Here is a 17077-nt window from a genome sequence, read left to right as displayed (position 1 = left end):
TGAAAATATAATCATAGTATATAAGGCTATCTATAAAACAATCTAGTAAGATGAATTAATATATTACCTGTTAAAAAGAAATATAATTTTTAAAATATTGAAAGCTTAATCACTTGACAAGAAGGCTATAGAAATGGATGCCACCAAACCCCTTCTTTCATGGACTAGAGATGAACATACAGTTTCACTTGAAGTTCAATACAAGCGGTACACAAAATATGTCTTTTAAAAAAAATAATAAATGGTTCTTATTATTGAACACCAATTATTGCATACAGTAATCAGTGTGCTAATTTTTTAATTACTTAATTGTAGCCTACTGTATATTAATCTAATATTATTAAATTATAAACTTTCAATTTAAATGAACACACATCTTTAATATTTTAAATAGTTTTTAAGCTTTTAAAATTAATATGTCTGTGTTCTTGTTGTGGACCTATATTAATGTACTTATGCATTGATATGTTAATGCCCTAGCAACCACCTAGAACACCCTAGCAACCAATAGGCCAGCTAGCAACAATTGTATATATTTTTTTTTTTTTTAATTTTATTTATTTGTTTACATTATTGACTGTAATTAATCTTCTATTTGACAGTGGTAAAGTTAATAAAAGAGGTTAAAATAATTATGTTATCCTGCGAGGAAAAATGATATTGCAACTTACATTGGTTATACAGTCAAAATTACATTATTCCAGGCATTCTGGTTTAACTACAAGAATGCTATTAGATTTAATTAGCCAGAACTTTAGGGCTTAACAAAATGAAGAAAAAAAAAGACATAAAGACAGTTAAAAAGATCAAAGCCTGGAGACTGATCCATGAGTGCATATTGAATATAACCACCTCCTCTGGTGCTCCCTAAAGCTCCTGGGAAACTCACATTGCTGGTTTGTTATCTCTATATATTGTCAGTTATGGAAGACCATATTCTCATCAATAATACGTCATTAACTCTCTGAGAATACAAGTGATGCTAAATTAGACTCTGGTTGAGTAATTAGCCATGAAAAGTACTTTGAAGGGGCGGAGTAAATCCGGTGAAAGTTTCACAACGCTGAGGAAATTCATGGTCCAAATGTACTTTTTGGGGGCTTGGGGAATCACACTTCATTTTCCATAAACTTTTCTCTTTCTCTCTTTTTCTTTCAACCCATCTATCTCTTTCTCTTGTGGGCCATGTGTTGGTGGACATATAGGTCATCTCTTTTACATAAACATCCCAGACAATTTCTCAGCACTCTGAGGGGCTGTTCAAACGCAAGACTCTCTGAGGCTTTTCTCCCTGTCATCCTTTTGATCATTGAAGTGTCCTGATTATCTGTTTTTGCCCCCGACTTCCACAACCAGTTTGCACAAAAAAAACCCCACTATGACCACTCTGTTTGCATTTTGTTCATCTAACAATGTCTTGAGATCTTCATGCCTGATCCACAGTGACTCCCTAAAACCAGCATCCATATGAAGAAATGGATTCAAATGTAAATTTTTGGAAAGCCTCCTCTGATGTCGTGAAGCTCTTTGTGTTTGCTCTCGAAGACATAACAGCTTTCAGGAGCATAATTTTGAAAGGCTGTGGTTCAAGTGGAATCAAAGGCAGGGTTCTTTCTTGAACACAAAGGCTGGTATCTTCTTTAGACTGAGTAAATAATCTGGATAGACTGCAAGCTTCAGGAGCTTTGAGGATCCTTCATGTCTTTTTCCTTATAGACAGGTATTTTCAAAAGTAGAACTGAGGGCCTCCTAATAACAAAAAAGCATACAATGACCCCATGTTTAGCTGTTTATCAGTACAGCAGATGACTCTACATTTTTCGGTCTTTACGTAGACTGATATTATCACTGGAATATCACTAGTCTTTGTCTACCTTGAATGAGGGAACTGCACTGTTTTATCTTGTTCTGCATAAAACCTTCTTAAATGTACAGGATGTAATTTGTGCAAAACCAGCGGCACTGAATGCAGTGTTATTTTTTATTAATTTGTTTGTCTTTATTTTCCTTTTGACAAAAATATTCTTTAAATTTAGTCAATATTCCATCATGTCATATTTATGAATTGAATTAATTTATACTCTGACTAATATGGCATATATGTTTACACAGTGATAGTAAGGAAAAAATAGTAATGTGAAGTGCTGAAGACTCACTCTGAAGTATGATGCCACTGTCTGTCTCCTCATGTTAATGGTTTCCTCTGAGTGATGCATCAATTCCATGGTGTCTACCTGAACTCACACATAAACACACACCTACTTTGACTTCATGCAGATCACTAACTTTCCATTTTAGTCCACCAACGAACAAAATTAACATTTCTGTCCATGTCTGTACATGACAGATAATACAATAAACATAATCTTTTCAACTTGATTACAATAAAATTTTGTTTAACCTTCCAATGGACTTCGGTCATTTTTGACTGGAATCACTTTTGGTGATTTAATAAAAGTTTCCTTTATCTGAGCAGTACAAGACTTGGTGACTTTTCCTCCACTTGGCATCTAAACATAAAATAATAATCATAATAATAAAGTTTGGGCATAATTTGATAAGACTAAGTGTTCATAAAAAAACAAAAACAAAAACACAAACAAACAAGACTGACGAGAATCCACAGTCAGTCAGAACTTTATTTTGTCTTCACAGTCAAAATGTACCGACCAATGAAAATGAACGGGAACGACCATTAGGTTACAACATGCAATCAGACTACACATTAGGTGGCTGCATAGAACACTGCAGCCATCTACTGGCTATTATTGTCATGACATGATTTTCAAGTCATGCTATTAATTTTTTTGTTCACCAGATGGAAGCAATCTGCAGTCTGCATCCAATACATATCACATTCTCATTCTCATAAATTAGGTTTTATCCTTTGTTGTGTCATCTCTCTGATATACTGTATGAAAAAATAAACATCAAAATATATCAGAATATATTGTATTTTATTTAAAAATGCTTTTAAAATTTGACACTATATGATCATTTAGTAAATCTTTGAGATAGATATATTGTATGTGCCAGGTTGCTAAAGACGCAAGGTATGAAATAATGTTTGGCTAAACACCCATGCATTTCATGTCTAAAACAGTCAATTCAGGTTACTGGAATACAGTGTTGTGATGCAGTAGCCTACTGTCCGAGTTAAGTACACCAGATCATGGTGGTCTAGCATTCAAAACCAGCCTGGATGATGAGGAATTGTGACTTTCAAATGGTGCTCAGCAAAGATTTGCTGTGTTTGTCACATTTCCATGAGTGAATCTAGTGCAAACAAAGCAACTCTATCAGTGAGCGTAATTTATTCTTAGTTAATTCCCCACTGAGAGAGTGTGTGTGACATGTCTAAACCTCCAAGGTAAACACAACACACAGAGATGAGTTTAAATGGAAGATGACACTGATCAACTAATGTTTAAAGATGCAAAACAAACACTTGAAAACATCATGATAAAAGTAAAGATCCCTGAACATGATGGTTATACAGCCGTCAAACGCTGCAGGGACATGTTTTTATAATGAACTTTATGCTTCCAACTGTCTTAACAAGGACAAGATATGATGTGTGTAACAGCCATTTCTACAACAGATCTCACAAATGTATCAAGGTAATAAATAATGTAGCCTTACTCTGTAGCAGCAAAGTGTGTCTTGATATTCATCTGAGTGTGGAGAGACCAGTGTGTGAGATTTTTAAGAGATGTCTGTGCATATGAAAGGTTTGATATTCAGCACGACTGAGAGACAATGAAATTGACTGCCAGCGTTAACTAGACATCTGTCCCACTTCTGGTAACACGCAGAACTTTGTAAAGCTCCACATCTGTGACTGAAGCGCTTTAAAAATGTGTTCAATGTTAACTGGAATCATTTTATTGGCTTCTTTTTCTAACTATGTTTCTGTGATGCTGCAGATGCCTTGTGAATATATTTTTTTTTACACTCATTTCAAATCAGATCAGCAAAAACCTATAAATTGGGACAGTTCTAATAACACATATTAACTCTTTCCCCGCCAGCGTTTTTAAAAAAAGTTGCCAGCCACCGCCAGGGTTTTTGACAAAATAAAGATCGGAGCCTCTGCTTTTAGGCAAAAAAAAAAACGATTTTATTTTATCTTCATTTGTTCTTTTTTTATTGCCACTTGAACAGAGGTAGGTTTTGTCAAAAACAACATTTCGGACAAAAAGCTGAGAAAAAGGCATTTTTATCAAACAAGTGCTTTAGTATTAGTATGGTGTTCCACTTCACGTTTGAGACGATCGCAGTGTGTTTCTTTGATCAAAGAGTTGCGTACTCTTTCAAAACATGCGCGCGGGTCTTCCTACCGTATACCACCTAAATGCAGACATGCAGATACCCGGAAAATTCCGTGTTTGGCGGGGAAGCGTTTTTTCATAAAACCCGGAACATTCCGTGTTTGGCGGGGAAAGAGTTAAGTGTTTGGGCACTGAAGACACAACACTGTTAAGTTTAGCAGGCAGAATTTTCATCCATTCATCCATTATGCAGGTCTACAGCTTCATAATGCACCACGCATTCTCAATTGGAGACAGGTCAGGACTGCCGGTAGGCCAATCTAGCACCCGCACTCTCAGAATACGCAGCAATGCACTTGTAATCCAGGCAGTATGTGGTTTGGCTTTGCTTTGCTGGAAAAAACAGGGATGACCCTGGAAAAGATGGCGATTGGATGACAACATGTGTTGCTCTAAAATGTGCACATATCTTTCTGCATCAATGCAGAAATGCAACGCCCTCACATATGTGCAAGTGACTTATGCCATGGGCACTGACATCGCCCTAATCTATGATAGACATTGGCTTTTGGACCTGATGCTGAAGACAGCTTGGGTGGTCCTTTTTCTCTTTGGCCCATAGTAAAGTTTTTTTTTTTTTTACTATTTGAAATGTGGACTTGTCGGACCAAAAAACACAATTCCATTTGTATTCTACTTTTCATCTCAGATCACACCAAGCTCAGAGAAGTTGGCAGCACTTCTGGACCGTGTTGATATATGGCTTCTGTTTTGCATAGTAAAGCCTTAACTTGCATCCTTGAATGCAGTAGTGAATGTTGTTGACTGACAAAGTTTTACAAAAGTATTCCTGAGCCAATGCCATGGTATTCATTACAGACACATAACGGTTTTTAAGGCAATTACGTTTGAGGATCGAGATCATGCACATTCAGAAGTGGTTTTCGGCCTTGTCCTTTATGGCATAAGATTAGAATGGATTCCTTTAATCTTTTGAATATATTGTGTACTTTAGAGGGAGAAATGTCCAAAATCTTTCCAATGTCTCTTTTTGGAACATCATTCTCAAAGCGCTGGACTATTTGCTGAAACAATTATTTGTATTTTATCCCTTTTTCTTCCCAATTTTGGAATGCCCAATTCCCACTACTTACTAGGTCCTCGTGGTGGCGCGGTTACTCACCTCAATCCGGGTGGCAGAGGAAAGTTTCAGTTGCCTCCACTGCTGAGACAGTCAATCCGTGCATCTTATCATGTGATGTGCTGTGCATGACACTGTGGAGGCTTACAGCATGTGGAGGCTCATGCTACACTCTGTGATCTATGCACAACTTTCCATGCACTCCATTGAGAGTGAGAACCACTTAATCGTGACCATGAGGAGGTTAGCCCATGTGACTCTACCCTCCCAAGCTACTGGGCCTATTTAGTTGCTTAGGAGACTTGGCTGGAGTCACTCAGCACACCCTGGATTTGAACTCCAGAGACTCCAGTGGTGGTAGTCAGCGTCAATAATCGCTGTGCTACCCAGGCCCCCCTGCTGACACATATGTTGGCAAATAGGTGAGTCTCTGCACATCCTTGCTCTTGAAGAACTATGTTTTTTTTGGAGGCTCCTTATAATCTATAACACAATAACCTCACCTTGGTTTTTCAACTCATCAGATTGTTCAACTCATTGATCATCTAAATTGCTCCTGTCTCAACTTTTTGGAATGTGTTGCAAGCATCAATTTTAGAAAATAACAAGTATCTTTAAAAAAAAAACACAAATGTAGTTGATTAGGTAATATATGAAGTAACTTTATACTAGCTTGTTTCAATACAAGTCAAAAATTACATATCACTGTTATTATTAGGATTTTCCATGGGAAAAAGACTTTTTGGGAATTGGGGTTGTAGTTTTTGATACACAGAATATTCCAGTGGTCTGCCGCATTTTTGACATGAAGTGCCCCCAATCCACATTTATGTGCAATCCGCATGTACAGTATGTGCTGTGTGTAAGTTATTTATACAATTTGGTGAATACATTTTGGTATATAATGTTTAATTTTAACCGATTACCATTTTAAAAAGGTTGTTAAAAAGATTGTTTATAAAGTAACACATTTCTGTGGGCCAAAAAGTAAAATTTTAAAGAATTAAAATCATTACATTTATTGCACTAGTTTAATTTCCTCATGTCCACAGAGCTGCATCTTAAACAGCTGCAACTCAAACAGTGCAAAATCATTGGATGTCTATTTTTTTTATAAACAATTAAGTGTTTAATTTACATTCTCTCAGTAACGTATTTATTTGTGGTGAATGTGTAATTTTTAAAACTAATTATCACAAATTTGCTTATTTGATTATTAACTTGACATTTTGTGGAATCTTACATATGGAAAAGGGGTGAGGAGGAATTATTTACACTGACCCACTTGGTCCTTTTCCAGGGGTTTCTGCAGTCTCTGACGCAGTCTCTGACTTAGTCTCAAGGCTCGCCTCTCACTTCGCTCTCCTACTTAATCTGTTGGAGGATTGGTTGAAGGATAGGCACTGGACAGGCGGTAGGCAGAGATTTATGTCTTATTTATTTTTTGTGCATGAACACTTCCCTGATCGCTTCCCCGCCACCAGGACCTTTTCCGGGATTAATGGGGCAAAACATCTGTGATAGGTGGCATGACTGAGGGTAATGACTTACAAGGGGGTGCAGGTCTGACAAGAAGGATCCAGAGCCTGGTTGAGCACCACAGTGCAACTGAATCCACTTTTATGAAGGGGCACCTAGAAGTCATGCCTGTGAGGTGACCCACAGGAGGATACAGCTGTCCACCCAGAAACAAGACAGGAAGGCAAGACAATGAAAAGGAGCCAGGGGGAAGTAAACAGATTAACTGGCCAAGATTTAACGATAATGAAGCATGGAGCAGACTAGAACAGGACCTGTGCTCCACCTTGGAAAATGCACTCAGTGGAAGGGTGGAGGCCAAGCTTTTTCCATGTACCAAAGTGCATTAGGAGTTTGGTAGGTAGTTACTATGGGTACCTGAAAAATGCCATGCAACACAGAAGTACACAACTGGTTGACAGCAACTGGAAAAAGGAATTGCGATGGATGCTCAATCTCTCCCATCCTGTTATTCACAGCTGCATTTGAGATCATGCTAATTGGTGCCTGTAAAAAGGTTCTATGTTCGTGGGCAATGGAGTCAGGAGACAACAAACAGTCAAGGTCAGTATTTATTTTCATTAACCTTAATGGCTTATAGCCAACTCAAAATCAGGGCTATTTGTTTTCCCAGTCTTTCTCTCGGCTCATCCCTGGTGCTCTCTCCCCACTCTGATGCTCTGGCATGCCTTTTCAGGTCTCCCTCTGGCATCACTATATATAGAGATGTAATCTTAATCCAGGTGACGATCCTTACCACTCTCCCTCTCTACACATTACCAAGCCCTTCATGCATGTAAAAGCGGCCCCCCACAATGTGCGGACTTTACCTTCAGGAAAGCCTTTTGGCATAACTCTGTCCACTGGACCGGACCAGAGCCCCCTTATTAGTAAGGTCAGTCAGCGGGCTGGAGAATAACTAGGCACAAACCACAGAAAGTAGTCAGCCAACCCCAAAAACTGCCTTAACTCCCTTTTGCTCTTGGGCGCTGGGCAGGCTGTGATTGCTGCAGTTCCGCCTATCGCAGCGCTCTCAGGACAGCCCACAGATGTTGCATATGCCGCTGCCAGTCATTACTATAAATTATATCATCTAGATATGCAGCGGCATATGCCGTGTATGGTCTTAGGATCTTGTCCATGAGGCGCTGAAACGTGGCCGGGGCTCCGAACCAATAACCCTTTGTTAAGTCCAGCATCAAGTAAAATACCGTGCACTGTAAGGTTTGTGCGACCAAGAACGGATGAAAACATGTCTGCAAATTCCACTTGCAAAGACTTTGGTCATTAATCTTACAGTTGAAACACAATCGATGTTTAATCACTGACCCTTAACACTTAGTTTAATAATTTTAAACCATGATTTTAACTATACATAATTAATATTTACATTACATTCAAAATGTTAGCCAGAGGGGAACTGGCCCCCACAGTGAGTCTGGTTTCTCCCAAGGTTATTTTTCTCCATTAATCAACATCTTATGGAGTTTTGTGTTCCTTGCCACAGTCGCCTACAGCTTGCTCACTGGGGTTATTAATACAATTATCATTTAATTATTTTTAAACACTATTAAAAATCGTATTTTATCGAAATTACACAATGATGATTAATCGAATTTATAGACATTACAGTTTTATCGTCTGTTAATGCTGATATTCTGTAAAGCTGCTTTGAAACGATGTGTGTTGTGAAAGGCGCTATACAAATAAAATTGACTTGACTTGACTTGACTTGCAACCAGGCTTTATCTGTAAGCTGTGACAGTGAGAGGTGGTCTCCGTGAGGGACCAGCGTGAATGAATTTTGTTTGGGAGTCACCTCCGGCCCTAGCTCCACCCTCTTGTTGAGGTGGTAGATTTGATGTGCCCCTCCCCTATCCTTTTGCCTAACATCAGATTCGAGATCTCAGACTCATCGTGTGACTTCAAAGGGTCCTTGCCACTTGGCGAGTAATTTGGAGCTTGAAGAGGGCAGCAATACAAGCACTTTATCTCCCTGTGTGAATTTGCATAGTTGAGTGCACCTGTCATACAGTCGCCATTGACATTCTTGTGCTTGGATCAAATTCTCTTGTGTAACCTGCCCCAAAGTATGGAGTTTTTCTCTAAGGTTGAATTTGGTTTTTGCTATTCAAAGGTCCTTCCTCACAAGCTACTCTTATGACATCAAGCACGCTGCGTGTTTGGTACTAATAGCTGCATTGTATTCTCTTTGGTCTGAGTGTCCTGTGTTACTCGATACAATCACTCTTTAACAATTGAAGAGTACGGGTATGTGAGCGTTACATTAAAGTGAACTGGAGCTGTTGACCATCAATTACTTTCACTTGGTCAAAGGCGTGATAGAGAGACTCGTCACGTGACTGCTCCAGGAGGAAATCCCCCTCTGGGAAGCCCCTGTTTATGGGAACTCCCTTGTCTGCAACATCATGATGCAGAGCAGACATCAACGTACCGCCTCTCCAGCCATAGAATATCACGTCACACACCACGACACTATTTTGCAGGACCCATCAACATACATTACACTCAATACATTTTTAAAACCAGGCCAATTGGTTCCCAGAATTAGTTAATGGGTGAGGCAGGAATTAAACGTGGCCTTGACTCTATGCATTTTTTTCCTGAATCGTATCTCAATGGTAACCACTGGATACTTGTGAATGTCACCATGCACACACCTCACCCTTGCTCGTTTATTCCTATTAAATGCCCAACATTACAAGCAGGAGAAGACCAGGCTGTTCTTAGAACTATGGAACCAGTCTGTGAGGGCTTAACCAGCCCTGATCCAAACAGGCAGAGGAGATTGTAAACTGGGTGGTTACAAGACGGTTTCAAGTCAGCCAGCAGCAGCAAAGGCACTAGACAGTATGGGAGGGTACATCTAATAGATTTTTAGGACTGGCTGACCTGTGGAAGATACCCCAGGCCAGGCTAAGTTTTCTAATAAGATCTACCAATGACACTCTTCCAAACCCTAGACATTATTCTCTGTGGTATTGTAAAAAGGAGAGTTGTCCCCTCTGCAATGCCTTAAGAGCAAATCTGCAGCACGTGTCGGCTGGGAGCAAGTCTGCCTTGGCAATCACTTGGAATTGTTTGGTCAATTGTGATCAACCTTGGCCAGCAGCTAAAATGTCCTTCTAAGATTATAATTACCTCCTTGAGGCTGGACATATTGTTATGGTCAGCATCAACTAGTAATGTCATAATGACTGAATTTACAATCCCATGGGAAGAGGGACTGGAGGCATCCTATAAGAGGAAGAAGTTAAAATATGCTGATCTGGCCACCGAGTGCAGGTGTAATGTATGGAGGATTGCCACTTACCCCATGGAGGTCGGGTGTTGAGGGTTTAAGGGAACATCAGTGCAGCACCTGTTGAAAGACATTTGTATCTTTTGATCGTTTTGAAGACGCCTCTGAAGGAAATGGTAGAGAAAGCAATAAAAATTAGCCTCTGGCTATGGTTAAGAAAGAAAGAAGAAAGTGGGGTATGCAGAAGTTAGAAATTAGGAATAGTGAACAATTGTGTTTTGCGGTAAGGTAGTATGTGGACAAGGAAAAGGGGTTGGGGGGAATTATTTCTGCTGACCCACTTTACAGTGGTTTCTGGAAAGGGATTGAGCGGGGGAACGAAATCATACCAAGCTCGGCACTGGAGGGGCTCGCGGCTCCCCACTCACGTCGCTCCCCTACTTAATCTATTGGAGAATTGGTTTAAGAGAAGTTACCTTGGACATTGGGTAGTGTGGCAGGGCGGGACCCGGTCCCTTATCAGGCTAATCAAGCCTCCGAGAGGGATAAAGGCCAACTGCGGAGGATTGTGCTGGAGAGAGTTAACGGACATGTCCGTCATATGCGTGTTTTTGTCTTTTATGTTCCTCATTAAAATGTTATTTATATTATCAAACTGTTCTCACCTTCTACTTTCCAGTGAACTCCTTTCCATTGAACTTCTTTACAGGTAGGCATGCTCATGGGGTGGGGGGTGGATTCTGATCCCTGGTTGCATGGTATCTAGATGGGAAAGGAGGAATATCTTGATGGGAAAGCAAGAACGAGAGGTGTTTCATGAAGGTTTCATGTAGATTTAGAATCAGACTCTGAACCCTACTATTTGTGTCTGTGTTTGCTCTTTTTCATTATAATTTGTGTTCTAAAATTCACTGTCATTTTGGTTTAGGGAGTGTGTTTATTGCATTGAAAATCTAAAACAATGATAGCGTATCTTCTTATTTACATCATGTGCTATTCTGGAACCAAAACGCAACATAAAACAAGAAAATGTAGACTATCATCTGCTCAATCACTCAAACTCTGACCCCCTGGTTACAACCACAAGCTCATTAACGTGTGACCACCCACATTTACATATTCAATACCATTCATATTCAGCAACTTGGTGGTGGCTACTGTATATTATTATTGTCAGATTCGGAGAGGTTTGCAAATCATCGCAGAGGTTATTTACAGTACATGTAGAAGCCAGGTAAAGTAGCAAAAACATTCTGTTCTAACTGTAAGGATCAGAGAGATGGTGGAAATGTGTCATGTAAAACAAAATATTATAACAATAACAATATACAACATAAGAACTGCTCAGTTAGAAGGTTAGTAGTAGTTAGTTTTGTACAGTTAGTTCAGAGGGTACAGACATAAATCCATACAAATGTAGAGACTAAAACAATGTTAATGAAATCAGAAAACACAACACTGATGGATATCAGTGCGCAAAGACCATGTGCTGCATATTATCCAATTCTTGTGACTGCGAGCAATTTTTGTGCCAGCACAAAGTGCAAGTGGGAGGGAGTGTTTGCGCTATTTGTGGTTGTATGTGCACTAACTGTGGGTACACTGTATGTTAATGAAGTGGCACAAAGTGCAATTTGCTATTTTACTGAGAAATCGGTCATTGCGCTAAGATGTTTTAAAACCATGTCTGTTTTCAATTTAAACTCAGTTCCTGCATTTGCAGCTTGGAGATTCCAACAGCAGGAGGTAATAAAGCCCATGTCCCTTACAATCAGAGTTTTAGCTCTCTTAATAAACAAAAATGTATATGACAAGGTTTATTTTTCAATTGTTATTATTATTATTATGTTTATATTTACAATTGTAATTATGGTCTAATTTGTATTGGTATTTTTCCACCTGATGTCGTAGAATACATTTTAAGTCACTGCAATATGTGCCGGTGAAATAAGTTGGAGAGGATAAAATGTTGGAGAGGATTTGGTACATGATTTTTTGACCATTTTATTATTTTTATTATATATCTGATTCATTTGAAGTGTAATTTGAATTTATACGTATTTTTGGTTTAATTTTTCTATAAATGAATTTAATTGTTCAAATTCAAAATCGACCGAAGTGAAGTGCATGCTAATATAATCACTGTGCCTCATTCATGAAACTTCCGTAATTTATAAGTACATTTTCAGGACCTTCCTGAAAACTTTCTGCTGGATATACAAACATTTTTTACTCACCAGATTCGTTGGTAAATTGTATGTATGTTGGTGAATTCCAAACATCCGTAAATAGGGTTCATGTGCACATTATTTCTGTGGTGAACCATGGACAGCAAGATGGCAAAGCCATATCAAAGCTTTTTTTATTCACTACAAATGATGAAAATTAATTTAGAAGGTGATCAGGTTTCTGAATGTGGTGAACTATTGAACCAGATGACATTCCAGGAGCCAGTTTATGGCAGAGCCCCTCCCTAACTGTCAATGCAAAAAAGTCACCCATCATAAGAGTTGCCCTGAGACCAGAGGTACGAAGGATAATAACAATTCCTTAAAATCCAGAATATTTAGTCTTTCAATATTATGTTTGGTCTTCAGAAAAATATCTTATGAAAAATTTGTATATTTGAAGTTTTGGAAAGAGAACAATTTATAGATAAAACTTTAAAGACACTGTTCTATGTACTTTAAAATATGCAAATGTTACACACAGAGTAGGAAGGTTGGGCCAAACTTTGTGTTCCACCTCTGATCTTAATACCCAATCAGAACACTGAAACAGGAAGGTGCCAAACTGAAATCTCCTCCTCATCAAGAAGGTATAAAGCATCCTTGCAACAGCCAGACCTTTGTCCTGAGTCCCGTCCAGAGGGCTGTTAACAGGATACACTTCTACAACAATTCTCCGTTCTGGTCTCACTCCACGAGAGAGAGAAAATAACCGGTCACATCAGCTTTCTGAATCTTCATCCTGAGTGGTAGGAGATGTAACTGAACACAGATCATCCAAAGTTGACTCTATCCGTGAGAGAGCAGAAGATCATCCAAGTACCAAGTCTCACTACAAGAGACTATTGCAACGGTAAGTTCAGAATCTCTATATTAGGGATATAACAACAGCAAATTTTCTCTTCAAGTTTTGTGCATCTGTGTGTTCCAGATATTGAAATTTGCTCTGACTTAAGGGCAGATTGCAAGAAACTGCTTGGTGCTTCCTGGAGATCAGCATTTCTCATCTCTTTGTGTTCAAGGCTGTTGAAATGAAATCCAGCTCCTTCCCCACTGCAGCGTGGCCCCGAACCAACAGTGGAAGACATCGCTATCACCAAACTCATCAATAGATCAATCAGAACGTAAATATATCACTATCCAAACCTTGGCATTTGTGTATACTATCAGTTCATAATTAACTAATGTTCTTTAGATTGCATAACCTGTGTATCAAATGTCTAGCAAATAACATTTGGTAATTTCTCTTATAAAAATAAGGTTTTCACCTTAATTAACGAAGAAACAGCCCTTTCCCTTGTCATACTTTGCCATTGCTACATCCAATTCAATCACTTGTATCTTTCCATCCTACACACTTTTATTTACCTATTCATTTATATTATTCTTTAACATATTAGTACCATTTTGTAGTTTTTGTTAGTTATTCTTGTTTATGTTTTTGTAACTAAAACAAATGTTATTACAATTGTTTTTCCCTTGTGTTGATGATGCATAACTGCTCTAAAGGGTTAGGCCAAATCTTACAATTCCTTCAGATTATTCAGATGACCAATTCTCTCCAAATATTTTTTTTTTACTGTTAAGTTGAGACTCCTAGCTGGTGCCCCAAGGATTGAGGGAGGGGTCTGATATTAATAAACACACACACATACACACCTTAAGTGACATGTGGTCAAAAATCACCACATACTTTGGTGTCATGTGTGAGGCCCAGTTCATTTAAATTGGTGCCAGTATGATTCTCACTACAATTTACAATTATCATAATCCATGACCATGGAAACACCATATAAGGAAGGCACCAGACTCACTAGTAAATGTTGTTAACATCTATGTGAAACAGTAATTAAATTGACTTTATGAATGAAGTGCATTCGCATCAAAACATTTTGATTTAGCAAGCATAATAGTCTCAAATAAAAAGAGGACTTACGGTAATGGTGTATGGTGTGAGGGCTTTTTCTATTTTTTCCCCAGTTGTACTTCCCACAATGTGTTTATTTATGGTTTCAACAGCATAAGCACTGGCCATTGTAGTGCTTTGGTGCAGAAGATGACAGAGACGTTCAACAATTCCACACAAAACGGCTTAAAGAAATTCAGGCTGGTGCCGGCAAGTCTGAATTTCTCACATCTGGGAAATCTTTACTGCCTTGAGAACAGTGTTGAATCGAGGGAAGCACAGTAGGGCTTCTCTGTCTTTGTGGTTAACCAGATAAACCCCCAACCCACCACATCAGTGATAAGGCAATTTGTTGAAGAAACTCCTTTCCCTGGCAACATGAGATGTCCGAATAAAGAAACCTTGGATGGATTATCTTGTTTCCACTTCTCACATCCACAGACTGAAATATACGATTTGAATTATTGAAAATTGACACAATCGTATGACTTGTGTTATGATCATTTTATACTGCACAAATACACAACCATGTATACAAACAGGCCAAAGTGTAGAAAGTGTAGAGATGTACCTTGAGATTTTGAACATGTCTGCAATGCTGACGATAGTCGCTGCTGACTTGGAGGATCTTGCTGAGATGCACCGGGTGGTCACATCCATGGATACAAAGCTCTCAAAAAACTGCTTCATCAACAGAAGGTGTGTTTCGCAGTGCTCTTTTTCTGCCAAGTTGAGGATTGATGATAGCTGCAAGACTTTTACATGCTCACAGCAGGCTATATCCTTCAATAAGTCTATTATGTGAGTGGGTTATCTTGTTTACCTTCTGCAAACCCTGAATTCCAACAAATGTTAAAATCTGAAATGTATGGTTACATAGAGACCAATTGGTCTTCGGTGGCCTCGGTGGGCGTTCTTAGGGACCGGATCATAAAATATAATTCATTAGCAAAAAATCCAAATCCAAGAATTTTTGGAGCTGGAGGAAAGCATTAAAATTGCAGAGACAGAGCTGAAGTGGTGAATGTCGTCCAATGGCCTCAGAGAGATAACCCAGTTCAAATCTAGATATAATACTATTCTGTCACAGAAAGTGGAATTTTGGCTTTTCAGGACAAGACAGATATATTTCGAGTTGGGGGACAATGCAGGGAAACTTCTTACCAGATACAGTATATAAAACAGAGAAAGTCTTTCTCTTCCATTCCTCAGTTAAATCTTCTGGAGGTGATATATTTACTTCTGTCACAGATATCTATAAAGCCTTTAACATTTTGATACGCACCCCCTTTTTGAGCACAAACCATGAAAATGACATACCTAAACTTAAATGGTTGTATTTACTGGACCCTTTGGAGTATGGACACAGTTGTAGTATCTTTTGAAAGAAGACACTTTGGGCTTTATTTCCTAAGTTTAATTGGGTTAATTAGAATTAATATATGTTGATATTTTTTAAAGTTAGAGAAGCTGAAGTTAATAGTATTGGAAATATCTGGTGCTGAATAAAAGTGCCAAGACAACCAATAAATACAATGTTCTCAAAGCCACAAGTCTAAAGAAGTTACGTTTCAAATTTGAAGATTGGCATGGACAATTGACCCAAGTGTGGCGAACTGGATTCATCTGGTGATCGCGTTTTCATAACAAAGGTATGAAGTACCGTTTTGATATTGCATGTTTTCATTTGTACTCCTGGCTCAAATATCTAAATTGCTGTTTCTGGAGCATTGCTATAATGAAACAGAGATCGGATATCAATGATGAACCCTTAGACCTTTGAAAAGATGCATAATTTGTTAACATTCATTACATTTATCGGTAAATTATATATTAAATGTAAGCAGAGTGACGTCACCACCGCATGTGGGGAAAACATAGATTCTATTAATATTCCCCAAATCAATCCCTATTTTCCTTATTGAGCTCAATTCCTTGCATTATTGGTTTTAAAATGACTCGGGCATAAGCTTAGGGCATAAGCTAACAATTATGCAGATTCCCTACATATAGTTGGTGGAGGAATGCAATTCCAAAACTTTGAAAGAATAACTGCAAGCAGAACAAAGATTTCTTTTTCTTTTTTTATTACTAATTTGTTCATTTTTAAGGTTAATTTGACTTATTTAATTACTACTTAATTTTTGAATTACTTATTTAATTTCACTTCTATCAAAATAAATTCATGTCAATTTGCCTGAAAGAATACAACACGTTCGGATGTCTTATGTACGATCTACATGTGGTCAGGAGCAGGTGTAAATTTATTGAAAATACAAAAGCTTTCATGAATCTGTTCCGTTCTGAAATTTACGTCAAAACGGCTTTACAAACAATTTACACAAAGATGTGTTCTGCTCGTGTTTCATGAATGAGGTCCACTGATAATACTAGCCATGATTTGTGTCAGTAGATGAAAATTATTTATAATCCTTACATTGACTATAATTAAACATCCAAATCCTGATGAGAATAATTAACGTGTTTTGCTTGCGATTGCACCAAACCCACATGTGACTTGGCTTAGTGAATGCTTGCACGAAAATATCTAAATCTCATGGCCAAGCCCATTGACTTCACGGTTATGATTTAAGTATAGCCCTGCACTTAACGCTTGTGCTCTTAAAAAAGGGCTCATTGGCGTGATTGTGTGCAGAGAGGCTGAAGACTTACCTTTAACGGGTATTTCGGAGACTAGGGAGGTGAGAGGAGCATTTGAACACAGATAAAATAGATAAATGTACAAAACAG

General features: G+C 38.4%; 1 long non-coding RNA gene across 1 annotated transcript; it reads right to left on the bottom strand.

Moving 5' to 3' along the window:
* Positions 1-649: 649 nt before the first annotated feature.
* LOC127658527 (uncharacterized) lies at positions 650-11946 on the bottom strand. The gene is made up of 5 exons (XR_007972400.1): positions 10858-11946; positions 10669-10763; positions 10265-10312; positions 2157-2234; positions 650-1749 (listed from the first exon to the last, which is right to left on the bottom strand). It is a non-coding gene; the product is annotated as an uncharacterized LOC127658527 (long non-coding RNA).
* Positions 11947-17077: the final 5131 nt, after the last annotated feature.

The sequence above is a fragment of the Xyrauchen texanus genome, chromosome 18, assembly GCF_025860055.1.
Source record: "Xyrauchen texanus isolate HMW12.3.18 chromosome 18, RBS_HiC_50CHRs, whole genome shotgun sequence".
Classification (NCBI taxonomy): domain Eukaryota; kingdom Metazoa; phylum Chordata; class Actinopteri; order Cypriniformes; family Catostomidae; genus Xyrauchen; species Xyrauchen texanus.
Note: the sequence above shows the minus strand (reverse complement) of the source record. Positions and strands in the feature narration are given on the sequence as shown.